Raw genomic sequence first — 16867 nt, 5'->3', positions numbered from 1 at the left:
GGTGTTAAACCATCTGTGCTTCCTGTGTTCTGGGGCTTTGCAAGGGGCCTGCCTGATCTTGTAATCAGTTTAACAATACAATGTCTTGGAGCTGCATGAAAGTGGAGGAAGGAGATTGACTGTCTCCACTGTGACCAGTGCTCATGCAGCTAATTTCATGACAGGTTGTAAAGGGGAGATAGATCCCTCATGATGGAGATGACACACTGCCAATGATCTGCCACGAGAAGCATTTTCTGTTGGATCAATGACAATTTGCAGCCTTCAGTGTATGTCTCTATTAGGCTGCGTCACATCATAGGAGAAACTGGGGTGTGTCAAGGCATTTCAACCACTGCCTTTAAATTGGTCCCTTTGCTGAAATCCGGGTAACAGTACCCACTGCTATAGTGTTAATATTCTGTCTGGAAAACAAAGGAAAATTGCAGTTTAGCGCATCTTAACTTCTGGCAAGGCATAAGGGCCTCCTGAATTTCTGTTTGCCAGAGGACTTCAATAAATCACACCATGCACTGGCTCCAGCTCTGAGAATCAATGCGCAAGGAGATTGTGCTCGTGTATGAGAAAGCTGAGATCATTATTTCTGGCTGAGTATATACAGGCTGCTGCTGCCAGAAGTTACAGCACCGGCCCTTCTTGGAAAAAGGCTAGCTTTGTGGTCATTTGACAAAATGATGCTACCTCTGTTACATAATAGGAATTGCGTTTATGATAGGGCTGTCAAGCGATTTAAAAAATTAATCGCGATTAATCGCATTGTTAAACAATAATAGAATACATATGTTTTCTACATTTTCAAATATATTGATTTCAATTACAACACAGAATACAAAGTTTACAGTGCTTACTTTATATTTATTTTTGATTATAAGTATATGCACTGTAAAAAAAACAAAGAAATCGTTTTTTCAATTCACCTAATACAAGTACTGTAGTGCAATCTCTTTATCATGAAAGTTGAACTTACCAATGTACAATTATGTACAAAAAAACTGCATTCACAAATAAAACAAAGTCCACTCAGTCCTACTTCTTGTTCAGCCAATCGCTCAGACAAACAAGTTTGTTTTTACATTTGCAGGAGATAATGCTGCCCACTTCTTGTTTACGATGTCACCTGAAAGTGAGAACAAGCGTTCTCATGGCACTGTTGTAGCCGGTGTCACAAGATATTTACCTGCCAGATGCGCTAAAGATTCATATGTCCCTTCATGCTTCAACCACCATTCCAGGGGACATGCGTCCATGCTGATGACAAGTTCTGCTCGATAAAGATCCAAAACAGTGTGGACAGATGCATGTTCATTTTCATTATCGGAGTCAGATGCCACCAGCAGAAGGTTGATTTTCTTTTTTGGTGGTTCGGGTCCTGTAGTTTCCACATCGGAGTGTTGCTCTTTTAAGACTTCTGAAAGCATGCTCCACACCTCGTCCCTCTCAGATTTTGGAAGGCACTTCAGATTCTTAAACCTTTGGTTGAGTGCTGTAGCTATCTTTAGAAATCTCACATTGATACCTTCTTTGCATTTTGTGAAATCTGCAGTGAAAGTGTTTTTAAAATGAACAACATGTGCTGGGTCATCAGCTGAGACTGCTATAACAGGAAATATATGGCAGAATGCAGGTAAAACAGCAGGGGACATGCAATTCCCTGCCCCCCCAAGGAGTTCAGTCACAAATTTAATTAACGCATTTTTTTTTAAAAGAGCGTCAGCATGGAAGCATGTCCTCTGGAATAGTGGCTGAAGTATAAAGGGGTATACGAATGTTTAGCATATCTGGCACGTAAATACCTTGCAATGCTGGCTACAAAAATGCCCATGCAAATGCCTGTTCTCATTTTCTGGTGATATTGTAAATAAGAAGAGAGCAGCATTATCTCCTGTAAATGTAAACAAAATTGTTTGTCTTAGCAATTGGCCAAACAAGAGGTAGAACTGAGTGGACTTGTTTGCTCTGAAGTTTCACATTGTTTTGTTTTTGAATGCAGTTATGTAACAAAAAAAATCTACATTTGTAAGTTGCACTTTCACGACAAAGAGATTGTACTACAGTACTTGTATGAGGTGAATTGAAAAATACTATTTCTTTTATCATTTTTACAATGCAAATATATGCAATCAAAAATAATATACACTTTGATTTCAATTACAACACAGAATATAATATATATGAAAATGTAAAAAACATCTAAAATATTTAATACATTTCAATTGGTATTCTATTGTTTAACAATGCGATTAAAATTGCAATTAATCACGACTACATTTTTTAAACGCAATTAATTTTTTTTAGTTAATTTTGTGAGTTAACTGCAGTTCATCGACAGCCCTAGTTTATAAGAATGGAATGTAGCCCCGAATATATACCCATTTGGAAGCAGCAGTCACTCTGCTTCACTCTCCATGGTGTTAATTACAGAAAGCTCCACTATTGAAGGCTTTACACTTTTCCAGGACTTTTCAATACATTATAGCATATTGACAGCCCGGAAGACTGAAGCTCTCTATCCACCAGGATGAGTATGGTATGAGCAGCAGCTTTGTCAGTTTGCCCTACCACTGTGATTCAGTGCTGACCTGGAGGAACCAGCTCTAGTTGGCCCATAAAATCCATAGCCACTCTGCTAGAACTGACAGCAAGGGGGGCGGGGGAAGTTTTGATCATCCTTTTTGTAATATCAACACTTGCTCAGGAGGATCAGAGCTGAGAACCACCAATTTATTTCAGAGACACACTGAAGATCCTCCAGACAATAAAGGATATTTGGTCACTGCCACCGTAGGACAGATTTGAACTAGTGGTGTCCGAAGGCATCAAGTTCTACTTAAATCTTTGATTTACTGGTACATTTGTTATTTAATAACCTCTTGGAAGCACAAGACTGCTTTCAAATCCATGAGGTGAATCTGGCCCATTGTGTTTTTATTTGCTTTATTGGTAACAGAGTAGATCCCTATTTGTCTGGAGGCTTCTGTGTACAGTTTATCATCCCAATCAAGTGCATTTCCCTAATTCTGAACAGAAACTACTTGAAGTGGCTCTCAAATTCTCACATCCCTCCCATCAAGGGTGACAGAGGCATGCCACTGATAGAAGGGATTTTTCCACAAATTGATCTGAAATGCAATTGGACTGGAGGGACAGAGGTGTTGCCAAGTCTCTGAGAACTCTTGGGCTGCTGTCTGCCTGAAGGGGTTAATTTTAAGCAAGGACATTATCGAAGTTTTGCTTTACTGAACCAGCACCTGCACTGCAGAGATCTTTCAGAAGGGACACAAAGCATCATTTGCCGCTGAACAGCACAGCCACTTACCACTTCATCACCTGCAAGCATCGGCATCGGCATTAACCAAAATTACCAGCCCAGTCAAACAGCAGCCCTAACCATTAAGTATCATCAAGCTTTATTTGGCTGCTTGAGAAAGTTAAGAATATAAGGGCTCGTCTATACTTACCGCGCTGGTTCGGCGGCAGGCAATCGAACTTCTGGGTTCGATTTATCGCGTCTAGTCTGGACGCGATAAATCGAACTCAGAAGTGCTCCCCGTCGACTCCGGTAATCCTGCTCGCCGCGAGGAGTACGCGGAGTCGACGGGGGAGCCTGCCTGCCGGGCGGTAAGTTCGAACTAAGGTATGTCGACTTCAGCTACGTTATTCACGTAGCTGAAGTTGCGTACCTTAGTTCGATTTGGGGGTTTAGTGTAGACCAAGCCTAAGAGCTGCCATACTGGGTCAGATCATGGTCTATCTTGCCCAGCATCCTGTCTCCAACAGCAGTCCATACCAGAGCTCAGGATTAAGTGTGTCTGTGAAAGAGTGTAGTATAGTACGCCATTAAAGGACGGGGCTGGAGCCTACAACCAAGACAGCCTGGGTATAATCCTGGAGGCCCTTGCCCACCCTGGGGCTGGGCTATTTAAACAGGAATAGGAAGCTAAGTGAGAAGAAGGGACTAGAAGCCATGCAGGCTGTAGTGGTTGCTGTCTCAGGCTCCTGGAGACTTGACTGATCAGGGTCAGAGATTTTGTTTTGTGGACTAATTTAAGTTTGGGAGTGCTGAACCAGGGTCCTAAGATGAGGGCTTTATGAACTGTGGTTAAACTGTTCCTTCCCTGAGACCTTATTAAAGAAAACAGACATATTCTTAGTTTGTATTCTGTTTCCCTTTGTCTTTTAAGTGAATTAATTGGTGCCCCAATTGGGGAAATTAAGGTGGGGCACACCCATAGTGCCACACCTGACTGCAAGGGGGCATGCAGGGATGGCACATGCCTTTTCTTTTTTTCTTTTCTTTTCTTTTTACTCTTTCTCCTCCCACACTCTCAGGTGCATAGGGCAGCTGCCAGTTTCTGCCATTTATTTCATCTTGTGCTGGTCTGTTCAGGCTTCTGAGTGTCATTCTGATGAATTTAGTTTTTTTCCTCTGTTGTTCTGCATAATATTTCTCTAGGTTGCCCTCTGTTTCTCTTCCCAGGTGGTGTCCATATTATTGTTTGACATGGAAGTCATGCTGGTGATATCTTAAAGCATGTCCTAAATATGTCCATAATTGTCTTCTTACTACAGTTGATGCTTTAGGGTATGTCTGCACTACGAAATTAGGTCGATTTTATAGAAGTCAATCTTTAGAAAGTGATTGTATACAGTCGATTGTTTACGTCCCCACTAAGCTCAGTAGGTCAGTGGAGTGCGTCCAACTCACAGAGTGGTGCACTGTGGGTAGTGTGACAGACCCAGACCAGTGGAGTACAGGAGTCTGGTAGAGGGCAAATATACTGGTCACTGGATGAGTACTTTTCTGTTCCCTGAGTGACCAGAGCAGGGCCTGCACTAGAGTAATCAGGAACCTGCTAGAACCAGTTAAGGCAGGCAGGATAATTAGGACACCTGGAGCCAATTAAGAAGAAGCTGCTAGAATCAATTAAGGCAGGCTAATCAGGGCACCTGGGTTTTTAAAAGGAGCTCACTTCAGTTTGTGGTGGGAGTGTGAGGAGCCGGGAACAAGAGGCACAAGGAGCTGAGAGGGTGTGCTGCTGGAGGACTGAGGAGCACAAGTGTTATCAGACACCAGGAGAAAGGTCCTGTGGTGATAATAAGGAAGGTGTTTGGAGGAGGCCATGGGGAAGTAGCCCAGAGAGTTGTAGCTGTCATGCAGCTGATACAGGAGGCACTATAGACAGCTGCAGTCCACAGGGCCCTGGGCTGGAACCTGGAGTAGAGGGTGGGCCTGGGTTCCCCCCAAACCTCCCAACTGACGTGGACTGTGGGTTCTCCCAGAGGGGAAGGTCTCTGGGCTGTTCCCCAACCCACATGGTGAATCTCTGAGGCAAGAAAATCCACCAATAAGCGCAGGACCCACCAAGATAGAGGAGGAACTTTGCCACACTGGTGTCAGGTGTGGGATCTTGGGGTGCACAGTGTGGCAGAAGAAGGAGGGTGATTTAAACAAAAAAAAACAAAACAAAACAAAAAGGGAGAGGGTTTATTTTTTTTCCACCACAATGGATGACGTAGTGCGGGCACTGATACAAGCTACGGCTGCCCAGCAGGAGGCTACCCGTGTCCAGGCAGCTGCCCAACAGGAGGCAGTGCGGCTGCAGCAAGAGACTAATCGCCTGTTGATGGACCAGGCTGCTCAAGACCGAGCTATGTTGCGGGAACTGATAAACCAGGTAAAGTCCCTTACAGAGCTGAATCGCGGCCATGATGGGACGCGGCTCATACGGGCCAGCCATTGGCTGCAGAAAGTGACATGGGAGGATAATATAGAGGCATACCTTCTGGCCTTTGAGAGGACAGCCCTACGGGAGGCCTGGCCTTGAGATCAGTGGTCTGGCATCCTTGCCCCATTCCTGTGTGGGGAGGTCCAGAAGGCCTACCATGATCTGCCTGAAAAGGCTGCGTCAGACTACCGCCAGCTGAAAGCAGAGATCCTGGCCAGATCTGGGGTAACGACAGCAGTGCGGGCCCAGCAGTATCATGGTTGGAGGTACCAGGAAGACAAAACCCCGTGGTCCCAATTATATGACCTCATCCATCTCGCACAAAAGTGGTTGCAAACAGAGTCCCGGAGTCCGGAAGAAATACTAGCAGTTCTGGTCATCGACCGATACATGAGGGGACTATCACCAGACCTTCGTGCCTGGGAAAGCCAGAACGAACCCTCCACCTATGACGAGGTTGTCGCCCTGGTAGAGAGGCGAAGGACAGCAAGAGAGCTGACCTGACCAGTTAAGGAAGAGGCATTCCGGGTTAAACTAGCAGCACCAAGCCCTAAAGTTCGGGTGACTGGACCACCAGGAGGGCCCAGGTGGAAAAAGAGAGAGGCTGAAGGCCCATTAGAGGCCACAAAGAGTCGGAGCACTCAGGGAGAAGAGGATTGTGATGTTAGACTGCCCAAACCAAGAGACTGGGGAATGCCTAGGGCTCCATACAGATGTTATGCCTGCAGGGAGTGGGGACACATAGCTGCACAGAGTCCCAGTGCTGAAGAGCCTATGCAGTGTAACCTGGGGAACTGGGCAGATCCATGCTCCCTAATCCACTTTGTGGGGGTCCCCACATATGTATACCAGACCAGTGAAACTAAATGGGGTAGGGATTACAGCACTGGTTGATTCGGGGAGTGCTATCACGCTTATCTCAGGAAAGCTCGTGAAGCATAGTCAGCTGCTGCACGCTAAACGTATGGGGATAACATGTGTCCATGGGACAGTTAGTTACTACCCCACCATCCCAGTAAAAGTCGAGATCCAAGGGAACACTACTGAGGTAGCAGCAGGTGTAGTCCCTAAACTCCCATACCCAGTGCTCATAGGGAGGGACTTCCCAGGGTTTGGAAACTTACTCCCAGTAGGGGGATTGGAGAAAGATGGGGACCCTAAAATTGATGAGGCATCCACAGCAGACTGTCAACCCCCAATCTTCTCTGAAATATCCCCAGATTTGTTCTCCACTCCCAGCCAAGGTAGAAAGACAAAAAGGGAAAGAAGGGCAGCTAAGGCCTTGGGAACCCGAATACTGACCCAAAGCCAGAGGGTTGCTCTTGTTGGTAGGCGGACCTGCACAGCTGAAAAGGAGGCCACGCAGGAGGGAGAAGCACCCGAGTCTGACCACCACTCTAATGCTTCTGAACCAGTAGAGGCAACAGAGACTGGGCCCCTAGATCTTGGGCAGATTAGTCCCGGGAGAAGAAATTTTGGACGGGACCAGGCAGAAGACCCAAGGTATGACAACATTAGGAAGGAGGTGAGTGAAATAGATGGGGTCCCCGTGGAAGAAAAAACCCAGGGACCAGGACCCTTCTTCATAATGAAGAAGGATCCCTTATACCGGGTTGCACCAGTACAGGGGCAGAAGGTACAGCAGATCCTAGTACCTCAAAAACACCAGAATGCTGTATTAAGTCTTGCTCATAGTCATCTTTTTGGGGGGCATTTGGGGGTAGAGAAGACCCTGGCACGAGTCCTACGATGGTTCTTCTGGCCCGGAGTACATGAAGAAGTGCGGAGGTACTGTGCCTCCTGCCCGGAGTGTTAGCTGCACAATCCCCGTCCCCACTTGAGGGCACCTTTAGTACCCCTTCCCATCATAGAGGTCCCCTTTGAGCGAATAGCCATGGACCTAGTGGGACCCCTGGAGAAGACGGCTTGGGGCCACCAATATATACTTGACTACCCTAGACTTGACAAAGGGGTACTGGCAGATTCCCCTTGCAGAAGATGCAAAGGAAAAGACTGCGTTCTCTACACCAGAGGGTCTTTTTCAATATACTGTCCTCCCTTTTGGACTACATGGGGCCCCTGCTACCTTCCAGCGCCTCATGGACAAGCTATTACGCCCACATAACAGTTATGCTGCTGCCTACTTGGACAATGTGGTCATTCATACCCCAGACTGGGAAACCCACCTGGAGAAGGTGGAGGCAGTCCTCGATACCTTCAGGCGAGCTGGCCTTACAGCAAACCCTGCCAAGTGCGCTGAAGGGTTTACAGAGGCCAAATATCTTGGCTACATTGTGGGAAAAGGTCTGGTAAAACCCCAAGTGAACAAGTTAGAGGCCATCCAAAATTGGCCCCGACCAAGTCGCAAGAAACAAGTCTGGGCGTTCCTAGGTGTGGTGGGGTATTACCAACGATTTATCCCCCACTTTGCCACAAGGGCAAGCCCCCTGACAGACCTAGTGAAAGCCCGTGGACCTGATCTGGTGAGATGGTCTGATGCAGCAGAGGAAGTATTCACAGACCTACAGACTGCCCTCTGCAATAACCCTGTACTGATAGCCCCTGATTTCACCAAGGAATTTATTTAAATTCCTTGGTGAAATCAGGGGCTATACAGACGGATGCATCGGAAGTAGGATTGGGGGCCATTCTATCACAGATGGTCGGGGAGGAGGAACACCCAATTCTATACCTCAGTCGGAAACTCCTTCCACGGGAACAAAAATATGCAGTGGTGGAGAGAGAATGCCTCACTGTAAAATGGCCATGGAAACATTGCGCTACTACCTGCTCGGGCGCAGATTTGTCCTTGTGACCGACCATGCCCTTCTTCAATGTATGCAGCGGAACAAGGAGAAGAACACAAGGATGACCAGATGGTTCTTATCCCTCCAACCTTTCCAGTTCCATGTGCAACACAGAGCAGAGAGCCGTCATGGCAACGCCGATGGCTTGTCACGTGTACACTGTCTGGCGTCCCAAGCTGCCCAACCCCTTGGCGTTGAGCGGTGGGGAGGGATATGTGACAAACCCAGACCAGTGCAGTACAGGAGTCTGGTCCTATAGGGATCCAGGATGTGGGCGGGCAAAGCCCGCCCACTGCTTAAGGATCGCCCCAGCCTAAGGGGGGGTCCACAGGGCCTGGAGACCAAAAAATTACAGGGGACAACTAATAAAAGAACAGGGACAGGAGTGAGGTCAAAAGGTCAAAAGAAGGGAACCAGATGGGGACACTGAGCAGAGAACCCCGGACAGCGCCCACTGCTCCTCGAAGGCGTCAAGGGAGCCAGTGGACGCCGTCCAGAGAAACTCTGCCCGGATACATGAATGAACGGAGGACCGGAAATAGGCCCCACAGTCACAGGAGACTCCATCAGCCAACCTCCTCTCCCTGGTTTTATAAATGGCCAGTTTTGCTAGGGCCAGGAGGAGGTTGACCAGGAGGTCCTGCGACTTTGTGGGGTGACGGATAGGGAGTGCATAAATAAAAAGGTGAGGGGAAAAGTGCAACCAAAATCGTAACAAAATATCTTTGAGGAGCCGGAATAGGGGCTGCAGCCTGGCGCACTCCAGGTAAACATGCGCCAGGGTTTCCCTCACGCCGCAGAAGGGGCAGGTGTCTGGGATAGGGGTAAACTGCGCCAAGTAGACTCCCGTGCTCACTGCTCCGTGAAGGAGCCGCCAACTTATGTCCCCGGTGGGCTTCGGGATCAGAGTAGAATAAAGGCTGGCCCACCGGGACTCCTCACCCCGTATCGGGGAGGGACGCGAGGGTGAGGACATGAAGAACATGGAGCACGAGCGTGTATAGATGTTTCCTTGGCGCGGTCCGGAACAGAACCGGCTGCAGATCATGCAGCCGGCTCATGGCGAAGGGACGGGGGGAGGGCCGATGAAAAGGTCTGGAGGGCTCAGAGTGGAGGGTGGGCGGGGCGTGCCCTCTCGCAGGACCCAGTCGAGATAGTCCTGAGCAGCGGGCGGCAAAGCGGCCCTCACCTCCTGAAGCACATGCCGGGGAGTACGAGGTCTGGAGAGCCCCATACGCTGAGCGAGCATCAGGGGATCCAGCCAGTCTCCTCGGTCGTAGTCCAGGAGGTCTCAGACTTTGGTGACTTCTGCCAGGACCAACCTCTGGCGCACCATGGGGGACTCCGCCACCTGCACACGGAGCTGGGGATTGTGTAGCAGGGGCTCCATGAGGAGATCTGCCCCCACGGTGGCCGCCACAGACCTGGTCACTGAGAACAGTTTCCAGGTCTGGAGGAGGTTCTGGTAGAAGACCAGCAGCCCGGAGAGGTCTCGCGGAAGACCTCTCGGATGGAGACAAAAGAGCTGCCGGTCATATCGGAGCCCTCGGAAGCGGCACAAGAAGGCGTGCGCCAATACGCTCCACACCGGACTACCTGCACCATAAAGGAGCCTCTGCAGGGCCTGGAGGCGGAAGACGTGGACCTGAGCGTGCAAACACTTCAGGCCCTGCCCTCCCTCCTCCAGGGGTAGATGGAGAACCCCCGCAGAGACCCAGTGCAGTCCTGGCCAAAAGAACTCCAGAATCGATGTCCAGAGGTTGGCCAGGAAACCCGGGGCCGGGACCAGGGTGTTGAGCCGGTACCAGAGCATGGACAGGACCAGTTGATTGAGCACCAGTGCTCTCCCTCGAAGGGAGAGACACCGGAGCAGTCCTGTCCATTTCCGGAGCTGCTCCGACACCCTGCCCTCTAAACCTAGCCAGTTCTCCGGTGGAGACGGATGTGTGGCAGAAAGGTAAACGCCGAGATAGAGCAGCGGACCCGCGCTCCACCGGACGGCCTGAAGCGCAGGTGGGAGGGAGCTTGCCTGCCACCCGTCCCCTACCACCAGGCCAGAGCTCTTGACCCAGTTGACCCGGGCAGAGGAGGCTGCCGAATAGATGGTCTGGCAAGCCTCCACCCGCACCAAGTCACCCAGGTCCTGGACCACGAGGAGCACGTCGTCGGCGTACACCAACAGGACCAGCCGCAGCTCCGCCTCCTGCAGCACCAACCCTGTCAACCTCCTACGGAGGAGACAGAGGAAGGGCTCGATCGCCAGAGCATACAGCTGGCCCGAGAGGGGGCACCCTTGACGTACTCCTCGCCCGAAGCTGACCAGTTCGGTCCGGGTCCAGTTGAGCCTGACCAAACACTCTGCGGAGGCGTACAGCACCTGGAGAAAACCCACAAACTGGGGCCCGAAGCCAAACGCTCGCAGCGTGCCCAGGAGATACCGATGGTCCACCCTGTTGAACGCCTTCTCCTGATCCAGGGACAGGAGGGCGAACGACAGACCATCCCTACACCCGAGTTCCAATAGGTCCCGGACCAGATACAAGTTGTCGAAGAAGGTGCGGCCCGGGACGGTGTAGGTCTGGTCTGGGTGGATCACGTCCACCAGCACGGACCCTAGCCGCAGTGAGATGGTCTTTGCTACGACTTTATAGTCCGTGCTGAGGAGTGAGATTGGATGCCAATTCCGTAAATCGCGGAGGTCCCCCTTCTTCGGCAATAAGGTGAGCACGGCTCGCCTGCACGAAAGAGGGAGGACCCCGCTCCGCAAGGCCTCAGCCCAGACGGTGACTAGGTCCGGGCCGAGGACGTCCCAGAACATGCGGTAGAACTCCACGGTCAGCCCGTCCATGCCCGGAGATTTATTGGTGGGCATGCGGCGGAGGGCTTCCGAGAACTCGGCCAGAGAGAGAGGCGACTCTAGCCGGTCCCGGTTGACCGCGCTGACCGTCGGGAGTCCGTCCCAGAGCACTCTGCAAGCGGTAGGGTCGGTCTGATCCGGGGAGAAAAGATGTGCGTAGAAGGCCCTGGCCCTCTCGCACATCTCCACCGGATCCGTGAGGGGGGTGCCATCCTCCGCCAGGAGGCAGGTGACATGCCTCTTGGCCCCCCTCCTTTTCTCCAGGGCGTAGAAGAAGCGGGAGCCGCGATCCATCTCCCGAAGGAGGCGGATGCGGGATTGAACAAAAGCACCCTGGGCCCGATGATCGTCAAAGTCCCGGAGCTCCTCCCACTTCTCCCGGCATGCTCCGCAAAGGGATGGATCCTCAAGGCTGGCGGCCAGACGCCTCTCTAGCTCTAAGACCTCCCGTTCCAACTGCTCTATCGCCGCATCCCTCCGTCGGCTGGCGCCCTGGGTGTAGTCACGACAGAAGAGCCGGGCGCGCACCTTTCCTAGGTCCCACCATCGCCGCGCCGAGGGAAAGGCCCGCCGCTGCCCTTGCCAGACCAGCCAGAACTCCCGGAAGGATGCCACGAAGCCCACATTCTCCAGCAAGCTATTGTTAAAGTGCCAATAGGCCGGCCCCGGCCTCTCCGCACATAGAGAGGCCGTCACGTTGGCTAAATGATGATCTGAAAAAGGGGCCGGCCGGATGCTGGAGGAGTGGGCCCGTGAAAGATGGAAGCGTGACAAATAGATGCGGGCCAACCAGGAGTGGCGCGACCGATGGACCTCCACCCGGACAAAAGTGAACGTTGAAACGTCATCCGGGTGGTGGTCGCGCCAGACGTCCACCAGGGAGTGATGTTCGACCATCTCCCGGAGGACGTTCACGGCGGCCGGGTGCTGCTTGGTCCCCGAGCGGTCCCATTCCTCAAGGGTGGCGTTAAAGTTCCCACCCAGGACCAGGCACTCGCGAGGATCCAAGGTGCCAAGGAAGGTGGACGCCTGCTGATAAAAACGCAACCTTTCCGGGCCCGATGTCGGGGTGTAAACGTTGACAAGATTAATCACAAGCCCCTCCATGCGGACCCAGAGGTGCAGCAGATGGCCCGGCACAGCCTCGGCGAGCCCCAGTACCTCGGGCCGTAGGTTGGGGGAGAACAGGGTCGCCACTCCAGCCGTACGAACTGTGAGGTGGCTAAAGTAGACCCTGTCCCCCCACTCCAGCCGCCAACTAGCTTCAGCGGCAGGATCCGTATGGGTCTCCTGCAGGAAAATCACAGAGTACCCCCCCTCCCGAAGGAAGGAGAGCACCTGGCTCCTGCGGAGACCCATCCTACAGCCCCGGGTGTTCAATGTTGCGAAAACGATCAGTGCCATGAGGAGGGCTGGGGGGATCCTCGCCGGCAGAGACGCCCACGGCCTCCGTCGGGCCGCGCAACAATCTGTGACCTACCCCGTAGGCAATTAAGGAGTCACGGAAGAGGCGGACCCGTTGGTAGACCGCGGCGGCCTGCCTCCCGGTCCTCTTACCCTCCCCCATGAGGGCCCTCGTGGCCCGGAGGATCTGATGGAAATCCCCCCATCGCTGGAGTGCAAGCTGTACCTTGTTGCAGGAGCCATGGACGTCCTCAAGGAACTCCCATAGCTCCTCTCTCAGCGTATGGGGGGGTGGGGTTACCGATCTATGGCTATCCCCCAGCGGGGCCCCCGTCACAGCCCCGTGGCCCACCGAGACGGGCAAGCAGGGGGCAGGCCCTTGACGTGGCGTCCAATGGGCTGGCGCCATGTGGCCCGCCTCAGACCCTGGCTCAATGGGGGGCGGCAGAGGGAAAATAGCAGCCCCTGGTGGGTCGGGACAGGGAAAAACAAAGGCCGCTCCTTGGGGGTCATCCTCTGGGATATGAAAGGAGACAGCCCCAGGGGCGGCAATAGCATCATGGGAAGGGGAGGGGACGGGGTCGGTGTCAGGGGCGGGGTCAGAGTCAGGAATAGGGACAGGGGAAGGGGCGATAGTGGGATCGGGGGCCCCAGCAGCCAGGCCACTGGGTGGTGGGGGTGGCACCCCACAAATGGGCTCAGGGATTTGCCGGGAGGGAGGTGGGCCCTCGGCGATGCCGGACTCATGCTCCAAGGCAGATGGTAAGGCCACGGCATCCGTAGGTGGAGAATCAACGATGGGGCCCCCACCCGGGAAGGAGGTCGGCTGCCCCTCAGCCACGAGGGAGTCCCCTGGTGACTCGGGTCCCGGTTGCATGGCACTGGCCGTCGCCTCAAGAGGCTCGGTGACTGCTAGCGGGGTGCCATCTGCGGCCGGGTTGGTGGAAGAGTCCAGGGGCTCCTCGGAGGCGGGAGCAGAAGCAGTGGGTAAGAGGATGGAACATGGGGAAAGGGGGGCCGAGGCGAGGTCGCTCAGATCAAGGCCCGCTGGCAGAGGGTCGTCCTCCCTCTGGGTAACCGGGGTCAGACCCAGGGCCACGATCTCCTCATAAATGGAAGGGAGATCACCTTCCACCACCCCGGGGCTCTCCCCGCCTGCACCCGAAGCGATATGCAGAACCTGGCTAGGAGACGCCAGCACAAGGACAATTGTGAGGAGGACATGGACACAAACGTTCCTGAAAGCACAGGATGTGGCAATTGTGATATCATGGTGGTAGTGGGGCAGGTTGATACAGTGAATTCTGGCCCTGGCAAACAAGCACAGACTGGTGGGACTGCATAGTGTTGCAGGTATGGGATGATTCCCAGTGGCTGCGAAACTTTCACGTGCATAAGGTCACTTTCATGGAACTGTGTGAGTTGCTTTCTCCCACCCTGAAGTGCAGGAATGAGACCTGCCCTGACAGTTGAGATGAGTAGACCCTGTCCCCCCACTCCAGCCGCCAACTAGCTTCAGCGGCAGGATCCGTATGGGTCTCCTGCAGGAAAATCACAGAGTACCCCCCCTCCCGAAGGAAGGAGAGCACCTGGCTCCTGCGGAGACCCATCCTACAGCCCCGGGTGTTCAATGTTGCGAAAACGATCAGGGTCCAAGATGAGACCTGCCCTGACAGTTGAGAAGTGAGTGGCGATAGCCCTGTGGAAGCTTGCAACCCCTGACTGCTACTGGTCAGTCGGGAATCAATTCGGAGTGTGCAAATCTACTGTGGGGGCTGCTGTGATCCAAGTAGCCAAGGCAATCAGTAATCTTCTGCTAGCAAGGGTAGTGAATCTGGGAAATGTGCAGGTCATAGTGGATGAGTTTGCTGCAATGGGGTTCCCTAACTGTGGTGGGGCGAGAGATGGGACACATATCCCTATCTTGGCACCGGACCACCTTGCTAACCAGTACATAAACCGCAAGGGGTACTTCTCAATGGTGCTGCAAGCACTGGTGGATCACAAGGGACATTTCATTGACATCAACGTGAGATGGCCGGGAAAGGTGCATGACGCTCACATCTTTAGGAACTCCGGGCTGTTCGAACAGCTGCAAGAAGGGACTTACTTCCCAGGCCAGAAAATTACTGTTGGGGATGTTGAAATGCCAATAGTTATCCTTGGAGACACAGCCTACCCCTTGCTCCCATGGCTCATGAAGCCATACACAGGCAGCCTGGACAGTAGTAAGGAGGAATTCAACTGTAGGCTGAGCAAGTGCAGAATGGTGGTAGAATGTGCCTTTGGATGTTCAAAAGCTCGCTAGCACTGTTTGCTGACTAAGTTAGACTTCAGTGCAACCAATATTCCCATTTTTATTGCTGCTTGCTGTGTGCTCCATAATATCTGTGAGAGTAAGGGGGAGATGTTTTTGGCGGGGTGAGAGGTTGAGGCAAATTGTCTGGCGGCCAATTTTGAACAGCTAGACCCCAGGGCGATTAGAAGAGCACAGCTAGGTGCACTGCGCATCAGAGAGGCTTTGAAAACCAGTTTCATGACTGACCAGGCTACAGTGTGACAGTTGTGTGTGTTTCTCCTTGTAGTGGGGCAGCTGCCCCACTCCCTGAGATTATGGGCTGTGGCAGGCCAAGGGGCCTGCGCAGATGCACAGCCAATGAGAGAAGGGCTTACTGGGAGTCAATCAGGGCTCAGGTTGTAGACAGCCAATCAGGGCCAGGCTCAGCCCTATAAAAGACTGCACAGGGTAAGAGCAGTCAATCTGTCCCAGGCCTTTGAGAGGGGAAGGTCTATTGCCAAGCTGGGAGACTAGCACCGTGGACAGCACAGTGCTGGCCAGGCTCAGGGAGCAGAAGGGAGCTCTAGCCTGAGGCCTGCCAGGACCTAGCAGGTGCAAGGGGCCGTAGGGGAAACTGCCCAGGGAAGCGGACAGATGAGGGGAGAGAAGGAGGACAGCGAGGCTGTTGCCAGAGGGTCCCTGGGTTGGGACCCAGAGTAGAGGGCGGGCCTGGGTCCCCCCCTACCCCACATGCAGTACAACCAGTCATTAGCTGTAGGGAGCGGTTATTACAGGCCACACCAGATCCCTGACGGGAGGGATTAGACTTTGGGGTATGCGGTTGACCACGGTGGCTGGAGCGCAGAGACTGCTGATTGACCTGCCATGGAAGGGTGTGTGGAAGCACTGAGGGGCACTGCCGGAGGGCAGTGGTCCTGAAGAGGACGCTGCAAGTTGGTGAGCGATGAGGGCTCAGACATGCCAACTGAGGGTGAGATGACAGATGGGACACCACCAGGAGGGGGCATGCCACTGGACTGAGCTAATTCCCAGAACCACCAGTAGGAGGTGCCACGGTGGTGAGTCCCAATCCTGTTACACTCCTTGATGCAGAACCACCCCCTTTGTTGAATTTACTTTCCTGTAAACCAATCCCCCTCGACCACAGCTGGCAAAGGAAATAAAGTCCCTATTGTTTTGAATCAATGCATTCTTTATTTTTTAAAAAGTGAGATCACTGACAAGGTAGCCCGGGTTGGGTCAGGGAGGCAGGAAGGACAAGGCCACATTGCTTATTGTAGCCACACTACAAATCAAAGCTGTTTGAATGAAAGCCTTCTGTTGCTTGGGCCATCCTCTGGAGTGGAGTGGCTGGGTGCCTTGTGCCTCCCCCCCCCTCCCCCCTCATTCTTGGGTGTCTGAATGAGGAGGATATGGAACTTGGTGAGGAGGGCAGGCAGTTATACAATGGATGCAGCGGCGATCTGGGCTCTTGTTGCCTTTCCTGCAGCTCTACCAGATGCCTGATCATGTCAGTTTGCTTCCCCATTAGCCTCAGCATCTCCTCTTGCATGTTCTGAACACACTCACTGAATGCTTTCCTGGCCTCTGCCACTGAATGCCTCCATGCATTCAGCTGTGCCCTATCCATGCAGGAGGACTGCATGAGCTCTGAAAACATGTCATTGCGAGTATGTTTTTTTTTTCCCCACCTTCTAATCTGTGATAACCTCAGAGATGGAGATAATACAGGGAGCATAGAAACATTTGCACCTGCAGGGGGGATAAAAAGGGA

This window comes from Trachemys scripta, chromosome 9, assembly GCF_013100865.1.
Source record: "Trachemys scripta elegans isolate TJP31775 chromosome 9, CAS_Tse_1.0, whole genome shotgun sequence".
Lineage (NCBI taxonomy): Eukaryota > Metazoa > Chordata > Testudines > Emydidae > Trachemys > Trachemys scripta.
This window is presented reverse-complemented; position numbering follows the sequence as displayed.